At 40.4% G+C, this 19686-nt stretch overlaps 1 protein-coding gene across 3 annotated transcripts in view; it reads right to left on the bottom strand.

Moving 5' to 3' along the window:
- Positions 1–19686, bottom strand: part of fam168a (family with sequence similarity 168 member A) — a 239614-nt gene that overhangs the window by 156237 nt on the left and 63691 nt on the right. The window contains exon 3 of one of the 3 annotated variants that reach the window (XM_062974438.1): positions 327–388. The exons of the other annotated variants lie outside the window; for them this stretch is intronic. The gene's annotated coding sequence lies outside the window, so the exon portion shown is untranslated. The remainder of the gene's footprint in view (positions 1–326; positions 389–19686) is intronic. 3 annotated transcript variants of the gene reach the window in all.

The raw sequence follows: 19686 nt of genomic DNA on the forward strand, positions 1-19686 counted from the left end.
AGCCAGGATTTCTATAAGTCTGTTTTTTTTCCCAAAGGAAGTGCAGGCACTGGCTCTGGAAGTAGCATGACTCATTCATTTCAAGATCAGTTTGCTCATCCAGTGCTCTAAATAGAAAATATTTTTATAGTCTACCTGCTTTCCTTCAAATGCTTTTCAAAACATTCTTATCCCTCTCCTGCCATCTACTTCCTACCCCCTACTTTAAATTTAACTTCTACCCTACCTCTAGCTACTAGTTTCCATCATCCCTCCCGCCTGCATTTATATTGACTTCCTCCAACATATATTCCCTCTTGCTATTTATTTATTTACTTCATTTTTACCTCTCCTTTCTCAACCTCGGAGGGAACTCAAGGCAGGTTACAGATCCAGCAAAAATTCAATGCTGCAGAGGTAAACAAAAAACCACATTTCATCAAAATATAAACAATCTATGAGCAATGTGTTGTCAAAGGCTTTCATGGTCGGGATCACAGGGTTGTTGTGTGTTTTCCGGGCTGTCTGGCCATGTTCTAGAAGTATTCTCTCCTGATGTTTTGCCCACATCTATGGCAGGCATCCTCAGAGGTTGTGAGGCATGGAGAAACTAGGCAAGGAAGGTTAATATATATCTGTGGAGAGTCCAGGGTGAGAGAAGAACTCTTGTCAGTTGGAGACCAGTGTGAATGTTGTAATTAATCACTTTAATTAGCATTGAATAGCTTCATCTCCTGGCTTCTTCCTGCCTAGGGGAATCCTTTGTTCAGAGTCGTTGGCTGCCCTTGATTGATTCATGTCTGGAACTCCTCTGTTTTCAGAGTGTTGCTTCTAATTTACTGTTCTGATTTTTGAGTTTTTAAATACTGGTGGCCAGATTTTGTTTATTTTCATGGTTTCCTCTTATCTGTTGAAGTTGTCCACATGCTTGTGGATTTCAATGGCTTCTCTGTGTAGTCTGACATGATAGTTGTTGGAGTGGTTGAACATTTCTGTGTTCTTATAATATTCTGTGTCCAGGTTGGTTCATCAAGTGCTCTGCTATGGCTGACTTCTCTGGTTGAGTTAGTCTGCAGTGCCTTTCATGTTCCTTGATTCGTGTCTCGGCAATGCTGCGTTTGGTGTTCCCTCTGTAGACTTGTCCACAGCTGCATGATATACGGTAGACTCCTGCAGAGGGGAGAGATCCCTCTTGTCCTTCGCTGAATGTAGCATTTGTTGGACCCACTAAGAAAATGCTATTTCCAGCGTAGGACAAGAGTGATCCTCTTACTTGCTTAGTTTCTCCATACCTCACAACCTCTGATGATGCCTGCCATAGATGTGGGCGAAACGTCAGGAGAGAATACTTCTGGAACATGGCCATACAGCCCTGAAAACATACAAAAACCCAATCTATAAGCAATTAAGACACACATAAATCATTTAACAGATTAAAACCATATAAAATGCCGAGCCATGATCTCATGTCCAATATTCCAATATGATCTCATATTCCCAGATGATTATGATAACTGATCCCTATGGGAACTCTACTTGTTCTATCAGTCTCGGCCATTGTGCAAACCTTGTTACCAGGTGAGTGTATAGCGGAACCAGCAGCGTCCAGTTAACACCATGTGCAAAAAACTCAGACCAGGCAGAGGAATTGAAAGAACAAAAGGAACTTTACTTGTTGAGTTGAAGTTAAGTAAACAGTTCAGCAATCGTACAATGTCTTTGTAGTTGCATAGGATCAATAACAAATCAATCAGCATTCAATATATACAGCATAGCATATTTAAACTGCTACTTGACTGTCTTTTTCTGTGCTCTCCCTGCAAGCTCAAAATTCCCAACTGACAAATCCAGCCATCTGCCAGCAAACTGATACATTGTTTGAGGCGTGGCTTGCCTCTGCAAAAAGCTCAGCTATCTTTTGCAGAGATCTATTTGCAAGGATTTCTTTACACACACACACACACACACAGCAATTTGGCGCAATAAACCTCTCTTCTGATTCTTTAAGCTGCTTCCCACACAAACACCACTAGGCCTGACCGCATCAACAGCTTAAGAGCAGCACACGGATCCCAAAAGACACAGGACTTAAGACAAAATTAGTAGTTTTTCTGATTATCTCTATGCCTATATATCTGTAAACAACCAAACGTTTCCTTAAGGTGCCTTCCTTTCAGGGCCTCAAAGTGAGACAAATGTTCAATGAACCACTGAGAGATTTTTTTGTGTGTGTCAGGAGCAACCTGAGTTGCTTCTGGGGAGAAAATTTTCTGAGAGAAAATGAGAGGGAAGGAGGAAGAGGGTTGCTGCTCTTGGGGAGGTCTACTGACCCATTGCTCTGTTTGCTGAAGGGGGGCATCAGAACCAGCAGGTACCTCTGGGGCAAATACAAAGGTGTTTATTTGCTCCTGTAAGGCAGTGGGGGTCACAGCAGTGATGAAGGTAAATTGCACAAATTACCTGCCCTCCTGTTATGCTACCTGAGGCAGATGATACACCTTGTCCGACAGAAGCTTGACCCTGCTGAGCACTCCTTCCAGCCTCATTCCCTTCTTTTTTGTTTCTTTCTTTCCTTCCTTTCTTCCTTCCTTCCTTCCTTTTTCTTTTTTCATCCCTTCTGCCCTCCCTCCCTGGGTTCTCTAGTTCTTGTTTTGGTTTTGGGATTCAAGTTTTCCTATGTTCATGCTGTGTATCCTTGTTCAAGTTTTGCCTATGGACTCAAGTGGCTTTGGGATTTTGGACTATTCTTGTACTGTCTTGGCTTGGATTTGCCAGAGCTAACTCAACAGATATCTATGCAACTGGTATTAATACAAAGTTGTCCTGTCATGGTGTTCTTAATTGTAATGAAATTCAAGATAGAATAATATACATAATCTTAGTATTATTTGTACGTCAAGATAAATACCTAAATGTAAGTCAAATACCTAAATTTGTTCATTTCCCATGTTCTTGACTTACAAATAATACTAAGGTTGTGTATATTTTTCTATCTTGAATTTCATTACAATTAAGAATACAGTGACAGGACAACTTTGTATTAATACTTGGATTTGCAAGAGATGTTTGACTGTAACTTTTTGGATTTTATATCTTCTTTCTTTATTCCTGCTTTTCGCTGTATATTTTTGTGTGCTTTTTGAAATAAACTGTTTGCCTTCACTTTGGAATCCTGTGTGATGTTCTGGTCATAGGTGGCTTCAAGTCTGGGGTGCGATATTGTCTTTGTTTATGGATATTCCCCTCCACAAAGTGATCCACCATGAAGCTGAAGTACTAGCCTGATCTCTCCACATACGTCTTATAAAGTCCCTTGTTAAAGGCAGCCTGCAAAATTATTTCACTGGCCTGCTGCTCACACTTCTAGCACGATCTGTCATTCTTCCAGGAACAGCATTTTAAAGGCAACTCTGGTCCTTTTACTGCATTACACTATTCATCAGAGTCCTCTAGGAGAGCCCTTTATCAGCAACCTGAGACCTCTCTGTTGTGTAACAAAACTTTTTATAGGAAAAGCCAGTTTAATTCACAGTCAAGCATTCAGAGGGATTCAGCCATGTTGCTTAGTGCTCTCTTTACCACCGGAATGATGGCAAACAAGTCTTCTATAATTACTGCAGGAAGAATTCATTGAGATCCCATTATATTGCTAGACTTGCAAATATGTCTTCCCTATTATACAGAAGCCCCGGTGGTGAAGTGTGTTAAAGCACTGAGCTGCTGAACTTGCAGACCAAAAGGTCCCAGGTTCAAATCCCGGGAGCGGCGTGAGTGGCCGCTGTTAGCTCCAGCTTCTGCCAACCTAGCAGTTCGAAAACATGCAAATGTGAGTAGATCAATGGGTACCACTCCAGCAGGAAGGTAACGGTGCTCCATGCAGTCATGCCGACCACATGACCTTGGAGGTGTCTACGGACAACGCCGGCTCTTTGTCTTAGAAATGGAGATGAGCACCAACCTCCAGAGTCAGACATGACTGGACTTAACATCAGGGGAAACTTTTACCTTTACTATTATACAGGCAGTCCTCAAGTTACGAACAAGATAAGTTGTGTAGGTTTGTTCTTAAAGTGAATTTGCATGAAAGTTCGAACAAGTACATTTTTAAGTGTAACTCCAGTCATATTGTGTGTGTGTGTGTATGTGCGCACGCTTTGGATCACATAGGGAAGGGTGAAGACGCCCATCGAGTTTGTTTGCTGTCTGTGCCCAGTTCAGAAGATTTCCCCCCCTGTGTGAACTGGATTTTGGAAATTTTGTCTTGTTGTCGAAACAAGAATTGGGGAATAAAACTTCAGTGGAGGCACTTTTCCCCCATGATAATAACTCTTTCAGGAGTGGATTTCCCTTCCAAGAGGCAGATTTCTCTCACTTCCTGTTGTCTCACCCCCATTCTTAACTAGGAGTCATTTGTAAGTCGGATGTTTGTAACTCAGGAACTGCCTGTATATGTTATTGTTATTCGCCACCAAGCTGGCTTCAACTTATGGCTAGCCTCTGAGTGAGAGACCTCAAAGAACCTGGTGATCAACTACCCTGTTCAGGTCCTACAAACCAAGGGCAGCTGTGGTCTCCTTTATTAATTAAACCAACAGAGACTTGGAGGCATCTTTCCAACTACCAGTATGATATCAGTTTTAAGCAATACAGCTGTGGAATTCTACATCAGGGCTGCTCAAGAGGTAGCTCATGGGCAAGTGCTGGTTGGGGAGCGATTGGCTCCTGATCCATGGCAGGTTTCCAGAAAAGAAAGTTGTCCTTAATGAGAACAATTACAGTGCTGATCCCTAGCACACTGTAGGGAAAAAATGTCAGCCAACCTTCCACATCAGAGACCTTAAGAAACACAATCGTAAACAACTAAATACGAAAACATGGAGATTGGTCCCATATCTAGAACATAAATCCATCTAGGGCACTGTCTAAATGGCAGCAGTTCACCAGGATTTGAGGAAATTGGATGCCAAGGATCTGGATTCTTCTACATATGAGCAAACCCTGAGCGAGACCACATCACAACAGTCCACCACCACCTTAGTTAGCTTGGGCTGAACTCTTACAAGCCTCCTCTTGTAATCCAAAATTAAAACAGCAGACAGAATGAAATCGAAAGTAGATAACCGAATTCCTTCCAAACAAATGCAACATTTAAATGTATGTGCGCTGTGAATATACAGTAGAGTCTCACTTATCCAACATAAACGGGCCGGCAGAACGTTGGATAAGCGAATATGTTGGATAATAAGGAGAGATTAAGAAAAAGCCTATTAAACATCAAAATAGGTTATGATTTTACAAATTAAGCACCAAAACATCATATTATACAACAAATTTGACAGAAAAAGTAGTTCAATACACAGTAATGTTATGTTATAATTACCGTATTTACGAATTTAGCACCAAAATATCATGATATATCAAAAACACTGACTACAAAAATGCGTTGGATAATCCAGAACGTTGGATAAGTGAGACTCTACTGTATATATATATATACAGTTTTAACTGTTTTAATGTTTTATTTTATTGTATTATGGTGTATCGGCATTAACTGCCAGTTTTGTAAGCCGCCCTGAGTCCCCTCGGGTGAGAAGGGCGGGGCAGAAATGATAGAAATAAATAAAATAAATAAACATACGTGTTTGTGTTTGTATGTTTGTGTGTGTGTGTGTGTGTGTGTGTATATATATACTGTGTGTGTGTGTATGTATGTGTGTGTATATATATATATATATACAGTAGAGTCTCACTTATCCAAGCCTCGCTTATCCAAGCCTCTGGATTATACAAGCCATTTTTGTAGACAATGTTTTCAATATATGGTAATATTTTGGTGCTAAATTCGTAAATACAGTAATTGCAACATAACATTACTGCGCATTGAACTACTTTTTCTGTCAAATGTGTTGTATAACATGATGTTTTGGTGCTTAATTTATAAAATCATAACCTAATTTGAAGTTTAATAGGCTTCTCCTTAATCCCTCCTTATTATCCAACATATTCGCTTATCCAAGCTTCTGCCGGACTGTTTAGCTTGGATAAGTGAGACTCTACTGTGTGTGTGTGTGTGTGTGTGTGTGTATATATATATATAACTGATGGACTAGATGGCCTTTGTTGTTTCTTCCAACTCTATAATACTAGGAAATCATATTATTTGAGTTACAAGTTATCTCAAGGATCTCTTGTTAAAGCTAAAAGATAAAAGAAAAATATGGGAAAGAGTTATTTTTTCAAAAGATAAAGGTGTTTGTTGATCAGGGATATGCTGTGCTTTTAAATATTTACTTAACTGCATCCATTATGCTTTTCCTATAGTATGTTTTTAAATTAGTTTCTCACCCAGAGTCAGAGACAGCTTGAACATCATGTATCCTCCTCCTTATGTTCCCGTCTGCATTCTGTATGGAGATGAACTCCTTTTCAACTAGCCTTACATGCATTATTAAAAATTTACCTGCCTGTGAAATTTAGTATTTGCCTTGACAAGAGCTCAGTAAAATGGAGCTGTACCTATCTGGCCCATCAGCAAGCGGCTGGCAAACAGGCACAAGCTTGGAAGGCTGTAATCTGAGACACATTAATTGACATCAGATAATCCTTTCTCCATTCCTGAGCAAAAAGAAAAAAGAAAACCAATATGATCTCTCTCTTAATAGAGAAGCAAACAGCCCCCTGACACCACAATAAAGTAATCATGGCCATTAACAACACAGGCAAGAAGATAAATGCACCACTGTTAACACTTTAGGGAAAACTAAGGCAACACTTAATTGCGAGCCTGTTTTTTTAATCAAAAACCCTCCCAAAGACACTTCCAGTTGTGCAAGAGAAGAGATTATAAGTGCCCCAGAGTTGTGGAAAACAGCAAAAAAGATAAGATTGGATTTTGTCATTTAAAATGATAATCATAAATGCGTAATTCCTGTAGTTTCTGGCCAGAAGACAGTCAGAAACTGTCAGAAATCAGATAGAAATCCTTCAGGGTTTCCACTTTTCCTCTCCCTATGCTCTCTTTGTGTGTGCTTTTAATGTTTTCCTTTTTAAAAGCTGCCCCTATTTTTGCCATTTCTAATTCTAACAGGAAAAAGCACAACTGAAGAAAACAGCAATGCCCATACATAAACATACTTAGACAACAATTACATAACTAACTACACAGTTTCTCTCCCCAACATGCAAATCTAATCTAACAGCATTAAAAATGCAAACATGTATATGTGTGTGTGTGTGTGTTTTAAAGGAGGATTTCCTGCTTCTCTTCTGTCCGTTTCCCTATAGTTTAACATCTTTCTTCCACTTTATATCCAGCAAGTTATTTATTTCTGCTTGTTTTTACATGGACAAATGAGCATCTAAGCAATTTATACCTCCAAACCTGTACATAAAGTCTTTATGCAAATACATATTGATGGTTTACATTCTTCTAAGAATATGTCCAATAAATTATTCCTTAACACAGTTGTTAATTTGTCAATTTCTACTAGTCCCCATATCTTTGCTGCCCAATCTTTTCTAGTTGGTATTTCTAACTTTTTCCATCATTGGGCATATAGGATTCTTGTTGCTGTTATCATGTACTGTACTAAAGTAATCCTTTAAGTTCCTTTTTTATTTGATCATCCAAAAGTCATACAAGTTCTCATCAAGGATTGATTATATCTTTGCCACAAAGGAGTTGATAATACAGTAAAAGCGGAATTACTACTAAGAAGATGAAGAGCTCCAGCCTTTCTCCCAACCACAAAGCTACAGTGATGGTAGGGATTACCCTAAGAGGGATAAGCAACACAGTTTACACCGTGTATTATAAAACTTGAGCTTCTGTGGATTTTGGTGTTCAGGGGGGTTGGGGGTGCAGCCCAACATCATATCTTGACAGTCAAATGATTATCATCTCATAATATGATGAGGGAGGGAATTGAAGTTCAAACAAGCAAAATCTTGCTATGCTGTTCCGCATCAATGTTCGGAGCATCTTAGCCAACTATGACCAAAACAACATCCCCCGGCTGTGATGCAGCAGCCAAAAAAGCCAATGTGATTCTAGGCTGCATCAATAGGAGTGTCAAATCTAGATTGAGAGAAGTCATAGCCCCACTCTGATCTACTTTGGTCAGATCTCACCTGGAATGGCCCTGGGTGCAGCTCTGGGAAAGAAGGATACTGACCAGTTGGGATGTTGTCCAGAGAAAGGTGACCAAAATAGGCACAGGTCTAGAAACCAAGCCCTCTGAGGAGGGACCTCCAGAAGTGGGTATGTTTACCTTGGATAAAATAAGCCTCAGAGAAGGGTACATGATAGCAAAGTTTAAATATTTGATAGGAAGTCACACTGACAAAGGAGCAAGCTTATTTTCTGTTGCTGTAGTGACTAGGACACTAAGCAATTGATTTAAACTCCAGAAAAAGAGATTCCACCTAAACTCTAGGAAGAATTCACTGATCAGTGCTGTTGGACAATGGAATACGCTGCTGTCTGGGAATCCAGTGGGATCTCCTTCTCTGGAGCTTTTAAAACAGAGGCTCGATGTCCATCTGTCAGGAGTGCTTTGATTATATTTTCCTGTATGGCAGGATGTTGGGCTGGATGGCCCTTGTGGTCTTTTCAATGCTAGGATTATATGATTCAGTTATAAATGTGAAGAATGGAACAAGATTCCCCCAGATCTCATTCGGAGGTGCCTTGTTAGATATCTGATGGAGCAAACCCAGTTAATGAACCCCAAATGAGCACAATGTCCACATTGACTACTTAGACTACCCAACAATTGTGTGCAGCAGGCTTCTCGGTCAGTTCTGGTCCACAATGTGCAAGGAGGACCAGGACTGACTGAGATGTCTGTTACGTCCATTCTCACACCAGTATCAGATTCTTCATGAGGCACAACTGATTTTCAAGTCATACTTACTCCTAACCGGCTGAGATTTGCCTATCCCAGATGTAAATCTCACCTAGACTCCTAATATTTTGAGAACATTAAAAATACTCGTATGTTTTTGCAAGCTCAACTGTTGCATTTTTTAAAAACAGCCAGGACATGTGTGGGCAAACTTCAGCCCTCCAGGTGTTTTGGACTTCAACTCCCATAGGGCCAAAGTTTGCTCATACCTGAACTAGGAACAAGACAACAAGCGACTGTGACCTTCGTAAAATCTAGATGCTTAAAAGCAAAACCCTCAATGTTTTTATGTGGCCTTGATAACAAGCTATTATTTGTGCCTTCTAGTTGTATATCTTCCATAATTTATCTGGAATATATATATGAGGAATATAGAGTCTTGCGTCTATCTTCATTTTGACCTGAAGCACCAACATGGGATTAGAAATGAACCCGGTAACTCCCCAAACCCAGCACTTAGGGAAAAACAGAGACCAATTTTTCCAGAAAATAAAATCTGTGAAAATACAGTTTTGTTTCTTCCATTTCAGCAGTTGGCAATGAGGATTTGAGAAGGAAATGGGGCACTTGAGAAACATGAATCTACTCAACTGACTACCATCAGTGTTCCTTTCTAAAGGAAAAAGCAAAAAAGAAGGTATCTCTGTGAAACTGCGCAAGCAATAAAGCAATGATACTGCAGAATTGTTTGCAACTCAGCAGTGTTCTTGTTACATCAACAGCAGATGCTGCAAAACAAGGTGGTTGTGTAAGAAGCATCTCTGTCATTTGTGCAGAACACTGAGTGCACACAGATACTAAAGATGATCTGATGAGGTAATTTTAGAATAAAAATAGTTAGTTGTACTCAACATTCTGCAAAGCAGCTTAATACATTTTGTATTCCCCACCCTGCAAATTCATAAAATCACAAAACAATAGAACTTGACTTGTTATATCTGAACAATTGGTTATGAATGATTAGTTACACATCTATCTATTTCCATAATAAAAGTGAAAATCTGTATGTGGCACAGGTATCTGCTCATACAGACAGCCTCTGGCCTCCACAAACAGGCTATAGTTCCCAGTGCTGAGGAGCCACCAAGTCACTCCCACCCAGGACATTGCAGGTTACAGTGACCACCATGAACATGTAGCCCAACACCTGCCAATGTCCTTCCCAAACACTACGGCCCACCACCCAAGGAATGTTTCCATTTGGGGACAATTTCATCCAAGATTTTATGTGTTTCCTCCACCACAGTCAGGCATCCCAGGGTTCTCCATTGGTGTGGAATTTGCATGACCCTACCTGCTGCCCTTCCCTTTCAAATCTGTCTGCAGAACAAACACAGCACAACTACACTTCATGGAGGAGTTTGGGGGATTGACTCCACATAGTTGTAGTTCACCCTGCATCAAGTCAGAGCATTGTGACTCCTACTGGAGAATTTAGAGGAGTTGTAGTTCACCTACACCCAGAATGCTATGAACCCAAACAATGATGGGTCTGGCCCAAACTTGCAATGCAGACCCGATATGCCCAGATTTGAATACTGGTGGGCTTTGAGGGGAATTGGCCTGGACATTTGGGAGTAGTAGGTACTGGGATTTATAGTTTACCTGCAATGAATAAGCACTTCGAACCCCACCGATGATGAACCAGGACCAAACTTCGCACATAGAGCCCCCATAATGAACAAAACATAGTTTGGGGGAAAGGGAGTTATAGTTCACCTGCATCCAGAGAAACAGTGATCCCCACCAACAATGGACCGGGACCAAACTTCGCACACTTGGTACACAGATCCAAAATGGCCAACTTCAAATACTGGCAGGGTTTGGAGAGGATTGACCCACGATTCTGGGAATTGTAGTTCAACCACTCCAAACTGAGAATACCTAACATTCAAATACAAATAATGCCTTTTTCAAATAACCCAAGCTAGTTCTAAATATTCTCAATTGTTTATGTCTGCTCGAATATACATTTAATGCATGGTTAAAAATAGTGCCAACTTCATTTCGAGAACATTATCAATCATGCATATAAATTTGTATGTGTGTGCCTTCAAGCCGTCTTTGATCTATGGCAACCCTATGGATTTCAGGGGGTTTTCTCAGGAAAGAAATACTCTGAGGTGGTATTGCCAGTTCACTCGTCTGAAATATAGTCAACTGGTATTTCTTCAGAGTTTTTCTGGAATTGGGGAATGTTTTTCTAAATCATATTTTCTTATGTTCTGGAAGTTACTATCTGCATCATTTGCAAAAACGGGATCTTGTGTATGTGCTTGCCTTGCTTCTTGACTATAAATCTGAAAGGATTTTCTTAGGTAAGGAATACTCGGAAGTGGTTTTTGCCAATCCCTTCCTCTGAAATCCAGCCTACAGAACATAGGATTCATGGTTGGTTTTTCATTTAAGGGCTAACCAGTCTGATGCTGCTTAGCTTCCAGGATCAGACAGGATTTGGTGCCTTTAGGATATCTAAGCCACAACATTAATCAAACACTAACAAACTGATTAGATATTCTAGCTTCATTTCCACATGGCCTTTGGGCCCCAAGGCAAATCAACATTCTCCAACATGAGTTTAGGAATGGCATTCAGAGAGAAAATATTATTGATGGTCTTCAACTGTGTGTCAAGTTGACCATCATTCTTATCCAGTTATCTGCTGCATAGAGGCAATTATACTGGACTAGAAGGTTAAGGAACAAAGTAGAAGTGAGAGTTAAGCCTCCTTTCCCTTTTCTGCTTAACCACAAAGGCTTTGTTCAGCTCATTTCATGCCACACATCATCTCTTAAATCTCAGGCCACGCTGAGCCAAAGACCATTCAGTCATACTGCGAGGTGCACAGTCCTTGATGCACAGATAACACAGTAAGACCTACATGACTTTTTTTAGGAGGGATAAGAACTTGTAAAGGCACTTTATAACATGCAACAGGTTCAATACTGCTACCACTGATTTTTAACATATATTTAACAGAATGTAATCACTGATGTCATCAACATCATCATCTCTAGATCATCCAATGGACCTAGAAGTTGACCACAGAGTTCTGCTGGAAGACTTAGAAATTCCTAGGGGTATTATCTCTGGTAAAAAAAAAATAGCAATTGTATTATCTGTAGTTTTCCCTTTTAAAATTTCCCTTTCTACCCCAGGTCCTTCAATGGGTTCAGAGAATGAGCAGGGTTGCCTGTATACTATGCATTTTATCTATTGCTTATACTGTGCATTTACCATTTAGAGGAATTGTTACATACCAACCATAACACTAATTCAAACATGTAAATAAATACTAGCCTGTCTATTTCAAAATGTAAAAGTCAGAACTCAATTACATGGGTTTATATAGATAGTAATGAAGCCATCCTTCTCAGCACAATCTTCATAGGACTGCCGGTCTGTCCAAAGCAATATTTTCCTTTTAAGCAATATGCTCAAGGTAATTGCTTTTCCCAAGGACTTCAGAAAGAGCCTGAAATTTAAACCTCACATCTGGATATGCTCAGCTCAAATTTCAGGTCATTTTGATTAGTTTTTCTTCAAAAAAAAATTCTCTGATATCTTGCTTAAGCTATCCTTCCACTATCTTCAAAAACGAAAGTGAGAAAAGTGTTCCTTTTGAATGAAAGAGCTCCTACATTTTTAATTTTGCTCCTGAGACCCACATTATGAAGAGAAACATGGGAGAGGGATCACATTTATTCTCTTTTGTAAAATGTATAGAAATATATATCCCCCACGTCCCACTTTCCCTGCAGATCTGTAATCCTGGAGGAGAAGTCCCTGCTCGCCTTTACAGCCTGTTAATTAGCACTTGGTGCCACATGTAAAAACAAGCAGGATTCCAGCAGCCACCGGACTCATCTGCAGTCAAAACGTGTTGTTATCACTGTATCAGCGGCAGCCACTGCCAGGTCTGACAACAGCTGAACGCAGCTTGGCAGAGTGCCTCAAATTACTGCCGACTAAAAGCACTTAAACCATCCTCCTGGATCTTGACATGACAAATAAAGCAATGATTCATAACTGAATTATAGCAAGGCTCTCTGGAAGAAAAGGGACGTGCCGTGGTGGAGGAGAACAACTCCACCGTTCCTTCACAGAACCCAGGAAGGTGAAAGGAAGGCAAGGATAGGCTGTGCCATGAAAGGACACATGGACCCATCCTTATTCAAAATGATTCAAACCCCCAGGTTCATATGCTGAGTGATTTCAGCTCTGCTAAAATCACAAGTTCGAGGGCCAAAGCATATCTAGCTTTCCAGAAGGCCAAATCCAGACACAGATGGGTAGAAGACCAAAGCTGAGGTTTCTTCTCAAGGAGGAGAGAGGATGTCAGCAGAAAACGCACTCCAAAGTACTGACATAACACAATGGAAAATAGAGAGCCATTTCATTTCACAGTCACTCAAGAAACCTGTGCCAGCTCTTGACTGCTTGAAAAACAGACCAGGTAGGATCTGTACACTGAGTGGCTCAGGATTTCAGTGGACATCCTTACTGGTTGGCTCTTCCTATGGTAGGAACATCAATCAACTGTCATTGGAGCATTTGAAGTTCCAGAGCATTCAATGGTCTGTCTCTTAGAAGGGCGCAATCTGAAAGGAATGTGGTGTGGCAACACATAATGAGTCCCTGACGGAAAGAATGCTTCTGGAACATGGCCATACAGCCTGGAAAACTCACAGTAACCCAGTCCCTGATGGGCTTAATGGTCTGGCTCTGATGGACACAATGGGGTGAATTTTAACACACAATAAGGAGCTCTCAGGTGTTGGTTACTCAATACAGTGTTCCCTCATTAATCGTGGGGGTTATGTTCCAGGACCACCTGCAATAAGTGAAATTCTGCAAAGTATGGGCACTATATTTATTTAAATATTTACACAATATATTAGTAGTTAGGTGGACTAAAAACCCGCAAAGCAGTGAGGGAGCAAAAAGTGAACCGCAAAGTAGGGAGGGAACACTGAAGACTTCTCCCCAGTGAGCCAACAGAAAAGGACTGGGAAAAAGAAACATTTCCAGGCTAGCGCAGATCATATCATGCCAGATAGATAAAGGAAACCCAAAAGGTTCTGACTCAAATTCGTTGTATGTCCTTCTCCCATTCTTCCTAATTCATTGTATGGGTATTAAGGTGCTTTTCTCTGGGTGAGGCAAGGGAGAGATGAGTTCATGTTCTAGGGAATTTCCAAGGAACTTCATAGAAAGGTTACTTTTTAATGTGGTTAGAAAAGATCATGTGGCAGACTATATTTTCCAATGGAGTCACAGATAATAATTCATAATTTGGGGTCCAATTTCTCAATATCACATAGTTGAGTGTCTTTTTGTTTTTTTACAGAATGTTAGTATTCATTGGTTTTACTAGTTTGTTTCATAATCCTAATGAAATAATTATACGTCCAATCAGATTGGGATTTTTAAGATTTTTTGTGATGACTTGGTTCCAAAACTATTTTGCTTTTTTACAGGAAAAAGACTTACTATGATTTTTCTAGATACAGTGGTTAATGGAATTAATTATATATACGTTTTTAAGGTTTTTATAATGTGTTTTAACAATGTTTTTAATGGATCTGTATGTATTGTTTTGTTTTTATGATTGCATTTTTGGGCATTAAATTTTGCCAATTTTTGTAAGCTGCCCTGAGTCCCCTCGGGTGAGAAAGGCGGGGTATAAATGTTGTAAATAAATAAAAATAATTAATTAATGAGTCGGAAGTTTGTAGCAACGTTTAGGTGGAGGAGAGGATAAAGAAATACAGCCATTGTATTGTATTGTATTGTATTGTACTCAGGTAAACAGAAACAAGGAGCCCCCAATGACGCAATGGGTTAAACCCTTGTGCCTGCAGGACTGTTGACCAAAAGATCAGCAGCTCGAATCCGGGGAGCAGGGTGAGCTCCCGTCTGTCAGCTCCAACTCCCCAGGCAGCGACATGAGAGAAGCCTCCCACAGGATGGTAAAACATCAAACATCCGGGCATCCCCTGGGCAACGTCCTTGCAGACGGCCAATTCTCTCACACCTGAAGAGACTTATGAAGTCACTCCTGGCATGAAAAAAAAACAAAACAGAAACAAGACTAGGAATCTTAGACCATAAGGAAACAAGACTTACATTGCAGTTTTATCAAGTTGATTTGGAGGTTACAATCCACTTGCCCTGTGCTGCAGCAGTGTTTTCTTTTATGTTTGTATGGAAGCAAACTGTACATAGAAAACAGACTGCACCAGACTGCTCCGAGCCCTAGGGGAGTGGCGGCATATAAGTTTGAAAAATAAATAAATAAATAAATAAAATGTAGACAACAAGCCCCTGCTTTAAATCATAAGAGGAAGTTGTATCTGCCCACCAGGAGGAGGTCAGAATACGCCACAGAGAAGAACCATTCATCTTTAGCAATGCTGTTTCCATCATCCACATAATGAGGCAAACACTAGGAAACACTAGCACTTTAATATGGAGAGCCAATGGGAATTGCAGCTTCCAATGGAAGAGCAAAAATCAGCAGTGCTCCACCTAGAAACCACTACAAAGGGCTGGTTATTTTCCATTGGGGATGTCACTAGTGTCCACTGCTTTAAGCATTTTCTATGACAAGCCAGGATGCAAACATAACAAGTAAGCAAACAACACAAGCAGGGAAAGGTCCGTGCGCTCTTCAGCTGTTTGCTCCCAGCCATTTGGGGACAAACAGCTCCCAAACTATTAACTGCTTCTGAACATGGAGGCTGTATTTTATTACCAGTCACCCGCTCTAGTAAAAACTAGGAGTGGTGAGCACTGATGGGACTGGAGCCAAAATTGAGGAGCTGGGGGGGGGGGGGGAGAGGCATCAGCATGTTTGGGGGGACTATTGTGTGCAGGAATGTGTTTTAGAACGCAGTGGAACCAGAACAGGGCTGACAACAAAATGATGTTCTATGGGCAAACTGACAACTCTGAACATTGACAAGGCCCCGAGTGCAAAGAGTGTGTACTTGAGAATAAGACCAATAAGACCAAATAGGAAATTATCTATATATATAAAAGAGTGATGGCATCAGGGCAGCGGACAAAACAACAAAACTACAGCACCCCCAACCTCGAAATTTGACAACACAACCCATCATCCACGGCTCTAGGTTGATACAACAAAAAGAAAAGAAAAATAAAGTCCTAATTAGAGAGAGAGGAATAATTGTTTTTATCCAATTGCTGCCAGTTAGACGGCTAAGCTTCGCCCACTTGGTCTCCTAGCAATGCACTCAGCCCAGGGGACAGGCACAAGAGTTTGGAGAGACCCCTAAGGGCCATCCAGCCCAACCCTTTCTACTATATAGCAGGACACAATCCAAGCATTCACAACACATGGACAACATATAAATACTATACAATACTACACAGGGACATAGACCCCTTCTACCCTCACCACTTTCACAGTACACAAACAACCAAATGCATACTAAACATAAAGACAACCATACAACAGACATTCAATACCACCACTACCTCAACAAGTTCTCACCAACACCACCTGACAACGCCACAGCAACGCGTGGCCAGGCATAGCTAGTTTAATATAAATGATTTTGGGAAGAGTGATGTTGGAAGTGAAGAAACATCAGGACTTGTATATAGATCCATTGCGGGCAGAGGGGACCCTGTAGTGCGGGCCTACTCTCGTTTGCATCTCTCCTTCTTAGACTTTACAGAACTCAAGGTGCTCTGCTTCCTGCCTGTATGAAGAGGTCACTTCCCTCTTCTTCCCAAAAGCCTTTAGGGTTTTAATACTCTTTTGTTTGAGAAGGAAGCAGCATGAGGTTCCTCTGCCTCAAGATTCCCAACACAGACACATGACAGCCACCTACCAAAGTTTGGTCACTTTCTTTTGTCCATCTGCTCGTTTTATCTGAGACGCATTACCTGCAGCAATAAAATTAAGTTTTTGCCTTTCTGAAACCTTGCCAGAATCTCCAGCATATTTTCTGTCCTGTTTCTTGCCTTAAGCACAAATATAGCACTGGCTACAATGCACTCTACTTTGCTATAAATAATAAATATTCCTACAAGGGAGAGAAAGGGGGAATGTGGGGAATGTCATTGGTGCAGATATATTCAAAAGCATTCTAAAAATTCAAATTCCAAATAGTCAGAGCTAGATTTGAGATCTGAAGCCTGGGATGGTTGGATGGGACAAGAGACGAACCCATTTTCTTTTTGTGAAGGTTTTTCCCCCTAAGAAAAAACTAAAACAAGGGATGTGGAATATTTTATTTCTGTTTGCCCTCACATGTGTCCAACATGTATGTGTTTGACCTACAGTCACACTACAGTGTTTCCCCGGAAATAAGACAGTGTCTTATATTAATTTTTGCTCCCAAAGATGCGCTAGGTCTTATTTTCAGGGAATGTCTTATTTTTCCATGAAGAAGAATTCACATTTATTGTTGAACAAAAAAATGAACATTTATTATATACTACCGTGTTTACCCAAAAATAAGACAGTGTCTTATATTAATTTCTGCTCCCAAAGATGCACTAGGTCTTATTTTCAGGGGATGTCTTATTTTTCCATGAAGAAGAATTCACATTTATTGTTAAACAAAAAAGAAAACCCGAACATTTATTATATTCTGTACAGTAGTTGCCATCACAAATCAGCATAACCAGACAAACTGTGAATCCTATCAAGAATTTCCATTATTTCCATGTATAACAATCTATGGTACATAAATTTAGCGATCCTGCATGCTCTGGTGTTCTGTTTGGTGGGCATGCTTCCAAGCAAATACTTTGCTAGGTCTTACTTTCAGGGGAGGCCTTATATTTAGCAATTCAGCAAAACCTCTACTAGGTCTTATTTTCAGGGGATGCCTTATTTTCGGGGAAACAGGGTAAGGCAAGATTTCAGGGGTTTCATTGCAAGATTTAGTTAGAGAGGACTTTCATTTGCCTTCCTGTGAGGTTATCACCTGAAGGCTTTCCATAGATGACTAAAGATTCAAACCCTGGTCTACAGAGTTGTAGTTCAGTGTTCAAACCATTACTGCATATTGGCTGGACACATATGCTATTTACTGCACCCAAATAATATCTAAAAGGAAGATTTTTACAAAAGCCTATGTATTTTATCAGATCATTACCAATTCTGGTCATGGTTTCCTTTTCTTTGTTTTCTTTTATTAAGAGAGTGCCTTCTGTTTACTTGGCACTATGGAGAACAAGTTGTACCAAAACAATTATCTCCATTTTAGTAATAATAAAGGTTTTGTCTGATTTTTTGGGGGAGGGCATTTGCCTGTTCTCCAAACTGTTAAAACCAAAGTGGTTCCTCATGCTTCAAGATATTAGAACTCCTCTTACAACAACAACAACAACAACATTACATTTTAAAATTATATTCTAAACACACTGTCATAATCCTAGACAATACCTCGTGGCCGAATATGATTGTCTTCTAGAAGTAGAGCCTTCGCGATGGGTCCATATAAGTAACTGCAGAGACCTATTCTGGATCCACATGGATTTTCTTTCACATTGAAGACATAGATTTCCAGATGGAAGGGGGTCCTGACAAGAGTGTTGGGGCTCAGCAGTAAGATGCTGGGATGGTTGGGGATTCTGATTCAGAGAACGTGATTTTCACTGAGTCTGTGTCTGTTTCTCAGGTTGAACCACAGGCAATAGAAATGCAGGCCATAGATCAGAGACAGGCCAGGGCCTACAGCTGCAGAAGAAACTGATGCTGTTTCTCTTGAGAATCAGTTTCCCAGCTTGGGGGGGGGGGGAATTACTTTGTGATAAGAGAGAAGGTCTTCAGATGGAGAGAGTCAAAAAAAGGTTTAATTAGAAGGTCATAAAGAATTCGTGGGAAACAGTCCTTACAGTCCTTGAAACACAGGTGCAGAAAAGATGATTTCATGTTTGTTGGGTCAGGTTTGAGATTAAATCAGATGCTGGTTCTATGGGATCTTTAGACCAGACAACCTCACTAGAACTTCATATTCATGACCAGCTCTCAAGTTTGCCTATGTTTAAGTTCTTGTTTTCATGCTATGGATTATTGAGTTCTTGTTTTCATGCTATGGATTCTTGACTATTCTTTAACTCCTTGGATTTTCATGTACAATACCTTGTTATTTGAGATTTTCATGTACCTGGCTCTTGGATTTCCTGTATCTGGATAACTTGGATTTTCATGGACATTATCATTTTGGACTATTGATCTTTGTATTTTGGACTATTAGTATTTTATAGCACCTCTTTCTACTGCCTTTTGGGAAATGCCTTTTTCCCTTTTGTAAATAAACTTCTGTAGATAGCAACCGCTGGACTCTGTTCAATGCTGGGTGTAAAGGTGTTCCTGACCTAGTATGCAACAGTGAGTTTGCTTGAGGTATCTCCTTCCTCTCATCACATTTCTCCCTTTCGCTCTCCATTCGTGCCTCTTCAAAATCCACAGCACTGTTGGTAACAACTGGCCTTCAGTTCCGACGCTCACGAGTTTCCCAATGTTATGTTATACCACACCTTTTAAGGTTGGCTTTAAGCCCATCTTTCAATCTCTTTTGTTGTCTACCGACATTCCATTTTCTGTTCTTAAGCTGAAAGTAAAGTAGCTGCTTTGGGAGACAGTGATGGGGCCTTTGGACAACCTGACATTTTGGTCCAGCAAAGTGAATAGCAGAAGATAATGACTTCAATGCTGATGGCACTTCCAGAACACTGACCTTTGTCCACCTGTCTCCTTACCAAGAGATTTGCAGAGTTTTTCAAAGGAAATGCTGATGGAATCTTTCCAGAAGTT

Source organism: Anolis carolinensis, chromosome 3 (assembly GCF_035594765.1).
Source record: "Anolis carolinensis isolate JA03-04 chromosome 3, rAnoCar3.1.pri, whole genome shotgun sequence".
Classification (NCBI taxonomy): Eukaryota; Metazoa; Chordata; class Lepidosauria; order Squamata; family Dactyloidae; genus Anolis; species Anolis carolinensis.